Raw genomic sequence first — 15,872 nt, 5'->3', positions numbered from 1 at the left:
TGGTTGGCTAAGTATAAGGCCGTCATGCAGATATATGAGAATTGGGAGGAGGCCTACCTATAATAAGCTGCCAAGATTGGTGCTCGGTGTGCAGATAACGATGTCAAGCAGTATCTCAGTTATGAAGACGAGTTCTGTGCGAGTTGGAGGCTAGATTGATGAGGAATCAGTTTTTTTACCGACTTTTTTGGTCATTTCCACTGTGCATTGAGGCATTCAAATATTATAAGCTGTTGGTCAGTATTGATGGGACCCATTTGTACGACAAATATGGAAAAATTTTGCTGGTTGCAATAGCTCAAGATGGGAATTCTAATATCGTTCCTATTGCTTTTGTCCTAGTGGAGGGTGAAAATGTGGAGTCATGGTCTTTTTTCTTGTCTCGCTTATGACAATATGTGACTCCTCAGCCAGGCATTCTCGTGATCTCCAATAGGCACAATGGGATCAAGACCGCCTTAGAGGCACCTGACAATGGATAAGCTCCACCTGCTGCTTATCGTGCATTATGTATTAGGCACATTGCAGCGAATTTCACGTTGAGTTTTAAGGGAAAGGATGCCAAAAGGCTTCTAGTCAACGTTGCTTATGCAAAGACGAAGGTCAAGTTTAATTATTAGTTTGACATCCTCCGGACTGAAGACCGACAATGCGTGACTGGGCCAACAGGATGAAGTATGACAAGTGAACTCAGCACCAGGATGAGGGTCGTAGATTCGGCCATATGACAAATATTTTGAATGTGTTAATTCAGTGCTCAAGGGTGTCAGGAACCTTTTAGTTTGTTCCTTGGTGAAGTCCACTTATAAAAGATTGGCAGAGCTCTTTGTTCGCAAGGAAAGATAGGCTGATACACAGTTTGGGACATGTTAGCAATTTAATCAGTCACTTGTGAAGGCAATTAGGAGTGGCAAATGGGGAAGCCTGCCCCGCCCCGCCCTGCCAAAAGCATGCCATTTGGCGGGCTGGCCCGTCCTGCCTCTCCCAGTGAGGCGGTCCTAAATTCCTCCCCCGCCTCGTCTAATGGCGGGTTGGCGGGCCAAGCTTGCCAATTTTTTTTATATATAAACCATTAAATATTAAACAATATATATAATTTCACAACTATTTCAATAAATTTATAATTTTTAAAGACAAAAAAATTATAATTTCTAAAGTACAAATATTAAAATCTTTATAATTATAAATATGTAATAAACATAATCATAAACTAAGTTTTTTGAAACAAAATAATAAAACCAACATTGTCCAAAGTAAAACAAACATTATCCAAAACATATAATCAAATATCTTCAAGTTTATAATCAATCAAACATAAAACATAATTCAAAATATAACTTAGAACATCTTCAATTATCATCTACATCCTCTTGTAAATCAATAATATCATAGAAATTTATAAAAAAAAAATGGCCCTAAAAAAACAAAATGCTTGGTCCACCGGGAAAGCTCGCCTCGCCCTTCGAAGCCCGCTAAAGCCCACGGATTAGACGGTGCAGGTTAGACAGTCTTTTTAAGTTTGACGGTCTCAAATTTTCAACCCGTCCCACATTTTTTTTGCGGGTTACGCAGGCTGTCCTGGTGGGTTTCGACCCGTTTGCCACCCCTAAAGACATTGAGATGTTTCACGCTTATACTATATGATAGGGATAATTCAGAATTTATCGTGGCCAAGACTACTCCAACAGGTAATTTCTCACTTGGTACTTACAGAGTCTCGTTAAGAGATTGGACTTACGATTGCGGGTACTGTCAGACACTTCACTACCCATGTCGCCATGTAGTTGCTTCTTGCTATGCATATTTCTGCCTGAGTTGGGCAACTTATGTCCATGCGGTATATCGCATCTGGTATTTAATGTCTACAGGATGAGATTCAATCTTCCGATTTCAGAAAGTTTCTGCCCACCTTATGATGGTCCAACAGTCATCCCTAATTCTAGTAAGAGACGTGCATTTGAAGGTTGTCTTTCATTTTCGCAGTTTGAATTATGTGATTTTTTTCCTAATTTCTCTCTGAGACCAGCGTTTTGGGAGTGAGATTTGGTTAAATATAATTCGAAATAAGTGAATTCGAATTGTTTATATAGCCATATAAATACTAAATCGAAGCCATTAAATTCAAATTACTAGAGGCATAAACTATAGTATTAGATCGAAACAGCTTGTTTGAATTTATTATGGATAGAGAAAATTCAAATTCCAATCCATAGTAAATCAAATCCACCAATATCAATTTACAAAAACGCCTAATAATTTGAATTAATATAATTTGATTTATTACTACTATGAGTAAATCGATTTCAATTAATTCGATTATATATTAGTGTGATTAAAGACCTATAAGTAAACCTATTTTATTTTAAAAAAATTTATGTAATTTTGCCTTCCAATTCATTTATTTATGTGATTTGTCCAATTATATTTGATAAAAAAAATTTATTTATTTTTAAAATAAAAAATAAAAAATTATTTATTTTCTCTAAAATAAACTACTGCTAATCCTCCTCCAATTGCCATAACCATGTTGTCCATTCATACATCAAGTGTAATAATGTTAATAAAAAAAATAGTAATGTGGCGACAAATTTTATTTTTTTCTAAATAAAGCAAGCATTTTAATACGTTTGAGCCACCCATTATTATTATTATTATTATTATTATTATTATTATTATTATTATTAACATTGCTTGTTCATCAGCAGCCAGGTGCGTGGTTCGTATTCCTTTTAAGCTCTAATTTATTGCTTTATATCCTCATCGCATCATCAATCACGATCACTGAATTATGAACAATCCATTTGGAAAGGGAAAGAGCATTCAAGAGAGCTGAATTTAGTTTGTTTTCCAATCAAAAGCTATAAAATAAAGAAAATATGATCTAGTTAGTCTTGCAAAAATTAAAGGCCGAGAGTAAATCACCCTAATCTATATTGTTCTACGATATACTTATGAGAAATCTTTTGTTGGCAATTAGATTTGTTTATGTCTTATTTAAGCTAATATATATCTTATACATATTAAAATTGAGTTTAACTTTAATATGTTAATAGTATAAATAATTTTCCATGATTATACAATAATTAAATTCATATAAATTTAAAAATTAATTACTTTTAATGATATAATTAAATATTTATGCAAATTTTTTTATACATAAGTGTATGTAAATTAAACTTATTTATAACTAGTATAACATAGTTTTTCTTATACAAAATAAAAAATCAGAAAACAAATAAGCTTAGATAAGGATTTATGTTTTTAGTGTTAAAAATTATTTATTTTGATTATTTTGACTAATCTATTCTATTAAGTGATGCATTGCAGGTTAATATTTACTTAGCTTAACATATTTTACCACATCAATATTTAGTTATTAATTACTTTAGCATTTAATCTTTCATATCATTTAAGAAATCAAATAATCAAACTAAAATTAAAAAAAATCATTTAGCATATCTTATCTTCTGTACTTTTAATGTAACCTGATGTAATAGATTTAGAATTAGTTAGTTAATTGTTGCTGTTAGTATTAGTCAGTTAGAGTTGCCAACTAGCAAAATTAATTAGGCAGATTAAGTTAATTAGTTCTTGTGTAACTATATAAAGATAAGCATATAATGCAAAAGTAGATGATGAATGAACACAATTTTCATCTTTGCCAAAATTCCACTTTCTCATCTTCTCCAATTCTCTCCTTCTGCAGATTCCAATTCTCCAAATTCCAATTCACTAACAACTTCTTCTTCACTTGCACCTTCCTCCTCTGTTCATCTCTCTCTCTCTCATTCCCTTCTCCAAGTTCTTTACCCTTCACCTTTGGACTCACTTGACAGAGATTGATGAGAGCCCAAATCTCTCCAACCACGAAATTTCACATGGTGTGGTGAGCATGGAGGAGAGATCGCAGGTCTGATCAACGAGACCGAGGGTGAAAGATCTAAATTTGAAACCAAACTAGATTCATCGATTACCTTCCTCTTTTTCTTGCTTTTCGTTTTGAAGCTGTTAGACCTAATTCTTTTTAATTTCTCAATTTATTGAATCCACATCAATTCCTCAATCGACGATGACAACTAATCAATCGAATCCAGCCTTTCTTATGGACGCACAATCAATTGCAAATTTTCTGAGCAGATCTCTGCGATTCAAGCTCATGTGACAAGAACTACTGTGAATTCGATGCAAGATCCAGCGTGCCCCTATTTCATCCAACCAAGTGAAAGTCTGGGTAATCCTCTCATACCTATTAAATTGAGTGCAAGCAATTATGGTTCGTGGAGCCGAGGCATGCTTTTAGCTCTGAAATCAAAGAACAAGTTAAATTTTATCGATGGATCCATTGTGAAACCGAACAAACTCGATCCACTATTTGAAGCCTGGGAGAAGTGCAACACCTATCTGATGTCATGGATAACTATGTCCCTTAGCCCAGAAATATCAGGAAGTGTAATTTGGAACAACAACGCCTCAGACTTGTGAAAAGAATTGAAACGGAGGTACTATCAGGGTGACAAGTTTAGAGTTGCTGAATTACAAGAAGAGCTCTTCCAACTCAGGCAAGGAGATGCCACTATAACTGCTTACTACATGAAGCTACAATCAATTTGGGAAGACTTGAACAATTTCAGGCCAATTCCAGAGTGCAGTCAATATGAACAATTATGCACATGTGGACTGAATGTGATGCGAGAATTCAGAAGAGAGAATTACACAAAAAGATTTTTGAGATGTCTCAATGACCAGTATACTGCTGTCACATCGCAACTAATTTTGATGACTCTCATGCCTGATATAGACACTGCCTCTCCATGTTGACACAACAGAAAAGACAATTTAATGATTTCCACGATTCAAAGATCTTCTTTAACAAAGCAATATCTCCTTATCAACCAACTGATGACAGAAATAGAGAGAGAGGCAGAGGCAGAGGCAGAGGGAGATGCCAAGGCAATGGTAGAGGCAGAGGCACCAAAATGCAATGCACATTCTGTGACAAATCAGGACATACCATTAATACATGCTACAAAAAGCATGGCTTGCCACCCCATCTAAGGCAACGACAAACTCGCAGCATCAATTTCACCACTGCTGAAACACATGTTGAGAAGAGAAATGATTATCTCAACCAAGTTAGTATGGGCAATTGCCATAAGAAAGCTAGTGAGGAGCCAAGTTATGATCTCGATTCACTCCAAAAGAAAGCAATTATCAAATTTCTCAAAGGACAAGAAACTCAACAGCAACCTCAAGTCACAACCCATGTTCAACACCCTCCAAATGCTACTCCCATAAATCAAGGTAAAATTGTTATTTTAAAATACAGTAGCAATATTTCATCCTTTGTTACTGCAAAACCCTCCCCTCCGGGTCATAGACACAGGGGCCACTGATCATGTCACTTTTGACATAAATGATTATTATTTACACTACCAAGTAAAACCTATAATTGTTAGAATACTTGATGGCAGCCACACGACAAGTAGCATCATTAGCACCATTAGATTTTCTAATCAATTATTTCTTTCAAATGTGGTATTCATTCTAACTTTTGAATTCAATTTGATTTCTGTTTCAAAACTGACTAATGGATTGAAGTGTCAAATGTTAATTGATGATAAAATCTGTGAGATTCAGGACCAAGCTACTTCGAAGAGGATTGGAGTAGCTAAATATGCTAACGGTCTCTATACAATGGATAGCCAACCTTTTAATTATGTTTCTGAAACACATAATAATCATAGCCCGCATAATTCAGCAAAGCTGCCGCTCACTTTCACAGCAGCACTTTCCACCAATAATAGCACTGCAACTTGCATTGCATCATCAGTTCAAATAAATGCACTTTGGCATTCTAGATTAGGTCATATCCCTCAAAATAGATTGTATGTAATGCACAAAACTCATCCATTCATTGATTGTAATGAGCAAATAAACCCATGTAACTCATGTCATTTAGTAAAGCAAAAACGCTTACCTTTCTCTTATAGCAATTCTGAATCTAATGCTTGTTTTAATTTGCTACATTTTGATATCTAGAGACCAATTTTAGTCCCCTCCATTAATGCTTACAAATATTTTTTAACCATAGTTGATGACAAAAGTAGATACACTTGAATTTTTTTGTATGAAAGCAAAGTCAGAAACCTCAGATAGGTTGTTACCACATCCATTAAATGCATATGCAGTTTATGATATGCAGATAAACTGACCAAATAACGCAATGTTATTGCATCCACTACAGGAAAATACGTTTCTTCATAATCTATACCGGGCCTTTGTGAAAAACCTTGTGCCACAAGTCGGGCTTTATAGCGCACAACTTCATTTTTCTCATTTCGTTTTCTCACAAATACCCATCGGTATCCAATAGGTTTTACATCTTCTGGTGTACGAACTACAGGTCCAAAAACTTCACGTTTTGCAAGTGAGTCTAACTCAGCCTCCATGGCTTCTTTCTATTTTGGCCAATAATTCATTTGTCGACATTCTTCGACTGATTTTGGCTCAAGATCCTTACTTTCATGCATGATATTTAATGTCACATTATATGCAAATATTTCATTGACAATTGTCTTATTTCGGTCTCATTTTTCTTCTATAAAGACATAATTTATCGAGATATTGTCATTTTCACAATTTTCAGGTACCTGAACGTCTTTTGGCGTTAACACTATATCAAAATTTTGGATAACTGCAGATGTCTCTACTATGTCTTTTTCAACAGAAATATTATTTACCTCTTTTCTCTTTCGAGAATTTTTGTCTTTGGAACCGACAGGCCTGTCACGCTTCTGGCGTGAATTTGCTTCAGTGGCTACTTGTCCTACTGGGACATCAATTCGAATTGGGGCATTTTTTGCTGGTATATAAGATTTAGTTATCCTCTTTGTATCGAAAAATGTATCAGGCAATTCATTTGCTATTCTTTGCAAATGTATAATCTTTTGAACTTCCAGTTCACATTGCCCTGATCGAGGATCTAAATGCATCAATGATGATGCATTCCAGTTAAGTTCCTTTTCAAGAAGCTTATTCTCTCCCCCTAATGTTGGAAATTTTGATTCATCAAAATGATAATCCGCAAACCGAGCTTTAAATACATCTCCAGTTTGTATTTCAAGATACCTCACTATAGAGGGAGAATCATATCCAACATATATCCCCAAGTTTCTTTGGGGTCCTATTTTGGTGCGATTAGGTGGTGCAATGGAAACATATATCACACACCAAATATTCTTAAATGAGAGATATTTGGCTGATGGCCAAAAACTAATTGCATAGGAGAGAACTGATGGTAACTCGTTGGCCTTAAACGAATAAGTGCTGCAGCATGTAAAATAGCATGCCCCCAAATCGATGTTGGGAGATTTGTTCTCATAAGTAAGGGTCTAGCAATTAATTGGAGGCGTTTAATAAGTGATTCTGCTAACCCATTTTGTGTATGAACATGAGCTACTGGATGTTCAATACTTATACCATTAGCCATACAATAAGCATAAAAAATTTGGGAAGTAAATTCACCAGCATTATCAAGACGAATTGCTTTGATTGGATTTTCTGGAAATTGTGCTTTTAATCGAATAATTTGAGCCAATAATCTCGCAAACGGTAAGTTGCGAGAAGATATAAGCACACATATGACCATATCGAAGATGTGTCTATTAGGACCATAAAATATATAAAAGATCCATATGGTGGATGAATAGGTCCACATATATCACCTTGAATCCTTTCTAGGAATTCAGGAGACTCAAATCCAATCTTTACTGGTGATGGCCTTAAAATTAACTTTCCCTTAGAACATGCAGCACAACAAAATTCACGAGTTTTAAGAATCTTCTGGTTCTTTAGTGAATGTCCATGAGAGTTTTCAATAATTCTCCTCATCATGGTTGTTCCCGGATGACCCAATCGGTCGTGCCAAGTTATGAAATCATTTGGGCAAGTAAACTTCTGGTTTACAATGGCATATGATTCAATTGCACTAATCTTGGTATAATATAACCCAGATGAAAGTGAGGGAAATTTTTCTAATATAACTTTCTTATTTGAATCATGAGTTGTGATACATAAATACTCATGATTTCCCTCATTCATAGTCTCAATATGATATCCATTTCGGCGAATATCTTTAAAGCTCAACAAGTTTCTTCGAGACTTGGTAGACAACAGTGCATTATTTATTATGAATTTTGTTCCTCCGAGAAACAAAATTATAGCTCTTCCGAAGCCTTCAATCACATTGTCTGAGCCAATAATAGTATTAACACATTCTTCTTTTGGTACAAGATGGGTAAAATATATATCACTTTTGAGAATAGTGTGCGAACTTGCACTATCCGCAAGGCATACATCTTCATTACATATCCTTACCATTCTCTTCAAAGATAAATAATAATAAAATGAGTAGTATGCACAGTTAAATTGAATACTTGATCGAAATTATTTTTCTAAAAAATACTGTACATAAAAATAATGTCATATACTAAAATTTTATTTTAAAACATGACATATTTAATGATTTCAAAATTCATAAACATTAATATTTCATTATTTATATACATCATATTTGAAACTTAAATAAATAGAAAATAAAACTTAACAATATTATTTATTTACATGAATGCTTAACAATCTCACACATTAAACTATTTCATCATTGATCAAATGACCAATATTTTCTTCAAGATCCTCAAAGAAATCAGATACATCATAATGAGTGGTGGAATTTTCAGCATCATTTGAAACGAAATTCGACTCTTTTCCCTTGTCCTCCTTTTTCAAAGATACCTGGTAAAGATCGACTAGGTGCCTTGGGGTACGACAGGTACGTGACCAATGGCCCTTTCCACCACAACGGAAACACTTATCCTCTGTTGATTTATTCTGCCCGATATTTCTTTCTTTATCCCACTTTTGGTGAGATCCTTTCTTTTGAATATAATTTCTTTTCCTTCCATAATTTTTCTTGTTATTAAAACCTTGCCATTTACCTCTTTTGGGGTAATTTGCCGCATTTACTTCAGAAAATGGGACGGCGCCAGTTGGGCGCGCTTCATGATTTTTCAAGAGCAACTCATTATTGCGTTCAGCAACAAGAAGGCAAGAAATTAACTCAGAATATTTTTTAAACCCTTTTTCTCGATATTGCTGCTGCAGGAGCACATTCGAGGCATGGAAGGTTGAAAAAGTTTTCTCCAACATATCATGGTCAGTTATCTTTTTCCCACATAATTTCATTCGTGAGGTGATTCGAAACATTGCAGAATTATATTCATTTATAGATTTAAAATATTGTAGACGCAAGTGCGTCCATTCATATCGAGCTTAAGGAAGTATCACCATTTTTTTATGATTGTACATTTCTTCAAGGTATTTCCAAAGATCTGCAGGATCTTTTAATGTGAGATATTCATTTTTCAATCCCTCATCAAGATGACGACGAAGAAAAATCATGGCTTTAGCTTTATCCTTCTGGGATGCATTATTTTCAGCTTTAATGGTATCTCCAAGATCCATTAAACCAAGATGAATTTCAGCATATAGTATCCATGATAAATAATTATTTCCAGATATATCAAGAGCATTGAATTCAAGATAAGAGAGTTTCGACATAATGAAAATTTGTTACCCGAGTCTTCCTAAAATTTTGTTCAGAGTCTGGTGCTGATAACGTGTTGTAAAACAACTAAATAAATAAGGAAGATGTAATTATAAAATAATATAATATAATTAGATAGCTTTAATAATAATATTTATAATGATTACTATCTCAATATAATAAGGATGATTAAAATATTACTAATATTATATGTTGTAGTATATATATATATATATGGTTTAATTATTCTGTTGGTCCCTATAGTTTTACGAATTTTTCAATTAGGTCCCAACACTTTTTTTCCTTTTAATTGGGTCCCTGCACCTAATTTTTTTTTTTTAATTAGGTCCCTACTGACAGAAAACGTTACAAAAACATTAAAAATGTGTGATTTGACCATTATGACCCTCACTTAAAGAAATCCAAGAACTCAAGGTTTGAACACCTTTCACATATCAAACTAAGGCCTTTAGCTGATAATTTAGAGAACCTAATCTCCAGAAACTCTAAATGAGGCATAGAATTCGCAATGGCGGCAGCTTCTGATTCTCCATCTTGTGGACAAGCATTTAGATACTCATTCGGAACGATCCCAATGTGCTGAGAGGGATCAAGCTAATTCATGAGATTCCTCTTGAGAACCTTAAGATTGGGGCAATTTTTTTCAACCAATGCCAATGAAACATGGGATATTTCATAACAGTAGCTGACATCAAGCTCCCTAAGATTTGGACACCTCAAAGCTATTCTAGAGATAGAGTCATCAGTAACATGAGGACAGCTCCTGATCGACAACACCTCAAGATTTGGGCAACTGAAATGCAGTTCAATTATATTCAAAGCAGGCAAGCAGCAAGAACCAAGGTAAGGCTTCACATGTTGAACTAGAAACTTGAAACCACCATATAAAAAACTATTGAAAATAGTAAATTACAGCATGCCCAATTTCAAGTTTCCAACAATCAAATCATAAATCCACACGGAACAATTAAAAGCACAAAAATTTGAACCTCCAAATACAAAATAACGAGAAAGAGAAAAAGGGGGTGGAAAACAGAAGTATGTATACGGTTACCATTATCCATGACTCTCCAAACGAAAAAACAATTGAAGGAAATGGAAATCCAAATTGAGAGGCAAGTTCGCACCTTTCGGCGACCAAAGCGAGAGAGTGATCGGAGCAGTGACGAACACGGATCTCGGTGAGAGATCCATGGCTCCATCGGACGATGGAAGAAAGCATGGAATCGATCTTACGCTCGAAATCAGGGGCCCACCAGGTGGGAAGCTCGGGGGGAGGGTCGAATTGGGGGTCGAGGTTGAAGATGGTGTGAAGAGAAGGGTCCTTGAAGGCGCGGAGCCATGACTTACAGACAAGCATGGTGCCTCGCCATCGGTCCTGGATGGTGAGTCGGGAGAAGATGTTGGTGAGGCACTCGTGAGTCAACTCGGCCCAGTCTGGTCCTCCTGACTCGCTGCTTTGTTCTTCTGCAGTGAATGTGAACGGGTTTCTTCTCTAAGTTTGGGAGAAGAGAGAGAACGAACAATTGCTAAGTGTGGGAGGATAAAATGGTAAATGTGAGTGAAAGAGAATTAGGATTTCACAGAAAGTTATAGAATCTTTAAATTAGGAACGGAATATTCCGTTAAATTTAACTGTTTGGTCACGGTAGGGACCTAATTGAAAAAAAAAATAGGTGCAGGGATCCAATTAAAAGGAAAAAAAGTGTAGGGACCTAATTGAAAAATTCGCAAAACTATAGGGACCAACAGAGTAATTAAACCTATATATATATATATATATATATATATATATATATATATAGTGGCGGAGCTTGAAACGAAATTTTGGGGGGGCCAGATAGAAGATATTTGTCAAGATACTTTTGATATGGATCCCATTTAAGATAAGCTCGTCTAACCTCATCTCTCTGATTTGGGTAATATTGCCAAATTTGAAGCCATTAGTATCGTTCTAAAGAATTAAGGTCAAACTCAACAGATGTAATTCTTTAAACTTTTGAAGGTTGTATCTTATTTTTTTTGTGATTCATTAAAGTAGAAGAACTATCTACAGGTGTTGATATTGTAAAAGTTATATGTTTTCCTTCTTGAATATTAGCCTTTTTCTTAAAAACATGCATCATCAACTCTTTGATTTTTTATGACTATTTTATATAAAAATTTAAATATATATCCGGTAAAATATGTAAAAAAGAAATTAGAAGGACAACTATTAAAATTTATAATATTTATTGAATTTTTTTATCAATTTATACAAATACAATAATATCAATACTTATTGAATATTATAATATTTTTTATCATATAAAAAATTAAATTAAATAAACAGTAAAATATAAAATAATATTAAATTACATAAATAAAAAATACCTAATTTTTAATATTTGAACTCAAAGGTAGAGGGAGTGTTGCTTATTGAATAGAGAGCTACGAAATGCGAATACAGTCAATTCAGTCCAAATCCAATATGTTTTGAATGTTTAAAACTAAAAATTATTGTGCAATAAAAGCAAGAGATGAAGATTAAACTTTGGTATTTTAAGTCATAATAAAATATTTGAGCCAATTGGACTATTTTTTTATTTTTTGAAAAAGTATTACTAATTTTTGTAATAAAAGTTTGGGGGGCCATGGCTACCCCTTGTCTGAACTAAGCTCCGCCACTGTATATATATTTTATATAAAAGAAAGAGAGAAGTATTCGTAAAGAGAGAGAGTATTGATTTGTTTATTGTTTTTAACTGTATGTATTACTTTATATCAAGTTCTTATTTATAGACATACACATGGACATCATTTTCAAATATTATTTAATATGATTCCTCTTAAAAACCTAAGACTTGTGGAAAATGGACATTCACCTCAAGTAATGTTATCACAACAGAATTTATAATTTTTTTCGCGTTTGAATTTTATTATCTTTTTTAAAGATGGTTGAATTCTTATTTTTATTTTATCAAATTGTTCAATATAAAAAAATTAAAATAAAAAAATCGGTCTTAAATTAAAATTAGTTTAGGAAAAAAAAGGGCCAGGTTTATAAAATTACTCAAAAAAAAAAGGCGAAATAGCGGTGGTTTTAACCCGCCGCGAATAAAATATGTAAAAAACGAAAACTCAAAATAGCGGCAGTTTCAAAACCTCCGCAAATCAATTTCCTTAAATACGATCCTTGAAACTGCGGCGGTTATAAACCACATCTAAGGCTCTCGCCGTAAAACCGCTGATTTGCGGCGGTTATGCCAGCGGTTGCTGGTAACCGCCGCCAAATGTAACTCCCGCGCCCTTCTGCAATGTGATTGCTGTTTCGCTGGCAATCTGTTTAGCGGCGGTTCAAAACCGCCGCAATTTGGCTCTTAAACCGCCGCCAAACACCGCTTGTCCTGTAGTGTCAACAAGCTGCCTGTCACGTGCAATTCGAAAACAATCTCCAAGCCCCAGCAGTGGCATTAAATTTTATTTATACTAATTGAAAGATCCATACTATTAATTATTATCAATTCAATCAATCATTAAATTCTAACATTTCTATATATATTAATATAATAAAAATTATTAAAATCTAAAATTAATTTAATATATATATTATAATTTTAAAAATATAAATAATATGACCATTAGATTACATAGATATATTATAATAATGTTATGTATTGATATCCAATTTTTTAAAACTTGATAAATTTGATTATCAAGATAATATAAAATGACTCAACGATGAATTAATGAAATGCGCACCAGATATAAAAAAATTATTCGAATCTAAGTTAATAAAATTTGTATCTGTCATAATCAGATTCTTCTATTAAGCCTTTAATATAACATTAAAGAAATGAAAATATTATCCCCCAACACATGATCCTGCCTGGATATGTGTGGTTGATATGAAAAAAAAATCGGAAATACTATTTTATTGATGTAATGCAAAATAAATAATCAACATAAATTATTTAATTTATTTCCTTCAAATATATATATATATAAACATGTATTCCAAAATATAGATTTGAATGCAATTTTTTCTAATTTATTAATTGGTCTTGAATATTAGCAAACTACAAATCAATCGCATTCGAATTACTGAAAAAAAAAAAAGAACTAGTAAGGCTACAAATAAATAGGATTACATGCATGTATCAAAATTATTGCAAGCGATGATGACGACTTGGTTGTGTCTTATTACTAAACCCTATAATAATAATAATAATAATAATAATAATAATAATAAAGAAAAGTAACTATATCTAGATAATAAAAATACTAAATAATATGAATAATAGATATATTAGATATTTAATTTATTAAATGTGTAAATGATTATCTTAATATTAAAATTTAGGTCTCAAATTTGGGAACGAAATATATTTTTATTTTATTAGACCAATTTTAAAATTTATTATTTACATTATTATTCAAAAAAATTATTGTCTGCCTAGCAAAATCCTAATAATAATATATCTATCAAATATCATCTATTAAATTCATATATATTTAAAAATTAATTACTTTTAATGATATAATTAAATATTTATGTAAAATTTTTTATACATAAGTGTATATATGCTCTTTTAATTTATAACTAGTATAACATAGTTTTTTTATACAAAATAAAAAATCAGAAAACAAATAATCTTAGATAAATTTTTTATCCTATAAGGAATTTATGTTTTTAGTGCTATTCTTATATATATATATATATATATATATATATATATATAAAGTTAAAAATTATTTATTTTGATTATTTTGACTAATCTATTCTATTAAGTGATACATTGCAGGTTAATATTAACTTGACATATTTTACCACATCAATATTTAATTATTAATTACTTTAGCATTTAATCTATCATATCATTTAAGAAATCAAATAGTCAAACTAAAATTAAAAAAAATCATTTAGCATATCTTATCTTCTGTACTTTTAACAAAATAATTATGATTTTTTAGCAACTACTAATATTTAGTCTACTAAAATAAGAAATTTTAAAATAAAAAGTTGATAAAGTAATGAAATGAAATATTAGTTAATGTGCCAAGAATTTAAGGGGGTCTCAATTTCAAGGTCTTGAAAGTTTTTAATCTTGCGATGTTAGTCAAGCAAAGATGGCGACTCCTAACTCGACCAAATTCACTGATATATAAGGTGTATAGAAGCAAATATTTCAGGTTTACAAATTTTCTCAGAGTTGAGGTTGGGAATAGTCCTTCTTGGGGCTGGCGAAGTGTTTTAGAAAGAAAAAAAATACTGGAAAAAGGCATTCTATGAAAAGTCGGAAAGGAAACTTCTGTCAGAATACGAGAAGATTCTTAGGTCTCCAAGTTTACAACAATAACCCCTATCTCGAACCCTAACTCAACAGGCCTCCCTCTACGGGTTTCAGATTTAATTCTCTCAAATAAACAGTAGAACCACAATAAAATGGCAGAATTTTTCAGTGCAGAAGTATCAGAAGCTATCATCAACACTACCATTAATGATGGAGAAGATAAAATTACCTGGACGAAGGAGAAGTCTGGCAATTACTCAGTTGCAACTGGCTACCAGACGACATTCCAATTTAACCACCCACCAGTTGAATACCTTCCTGAACGCTTTCGACATAAACAGATGTGGTCAAATATCTGAAAATTGAAGTGCCAACCAAAAATAAAGAATTTTATTTGGAAGATACTACATGAAAGCATACATGTTAAACAAAAATTTCAAGAACGAATTCCGAGTGTTAACCCACTCTGTCCCAGATGCAACTTGACAGAAAAAATAGTGGTTCACTGCATTTAGATGTGTGCAGAATCTGTGGAAGCTTAGCAGACTTCTGGAATTACTGTGCTACCTTGCGAGGAAGAAGCATGGAAATGGTGGTTAGCAATTCAGAACGAAATTGGTCAAGCAAGAAATCAGAAGGAAGGAGAGAATTAGTTGCGAATTTGTGCTGGCAACTGTGGAAAGCAAGAAACGAGTTAGTATTTGAACAGAAGCGCATATCTCCATTGTTGAGCTTGGAAAAAGTTCGAAGAGCAGTGAGAGAGAGAGAGCGTACAAGATGAAATTTTCCCCTTTTTTGTGTGCAACTCTGTCCGAGAGATATATTCCTTTAGTTGGATCTTTTTCTTTTCTGTACCCGGTGTAAGTTAGCCCAATTGGGCTCAATGCAATAAAATTCTACTGTCTTGGTTAAAAGAAAAAGTTATAGTTCAAATGACATAACATTTCCATACTCATCTATAAGTTATGGGTTTG

At 33.1% G+C, this 15,872-nt stretch overlaps 1 pseudogene; it reads right to left on the bottom strand.

Annotated features, from left to right (window-relative positions):
* Positions 1-10,012: 10,012 nt before the first annotated feature.
* Positions 10,013-15,615, bottom strand: LOC130979839 (F-box protein SKIP1-like; annotated as a pseudogene).
* Between the last annotated feature and the right edge of the window lie 257 nt (positions 15,616-15,872).

This window comes from Arachis stenosperma, chromosome 5 (genome assembly GCF_014773155.1).
Source record: "Arachis stenosperma cultivar V10309 chromosome 5, arast.V10309.gnm1.PFL2, whole genome shotgun sequence".
In the NCBI taxonomy this organism is placed as follows: Eukaryota; Viridiplantae; Streptophyta; class Magnoliopsida; order Fabales; family Fabaceae; genus Arachis; species Arachis stenosperma.
This window is presented reverse-complemented; position numbering and strand designations above follow the sequence as displayed.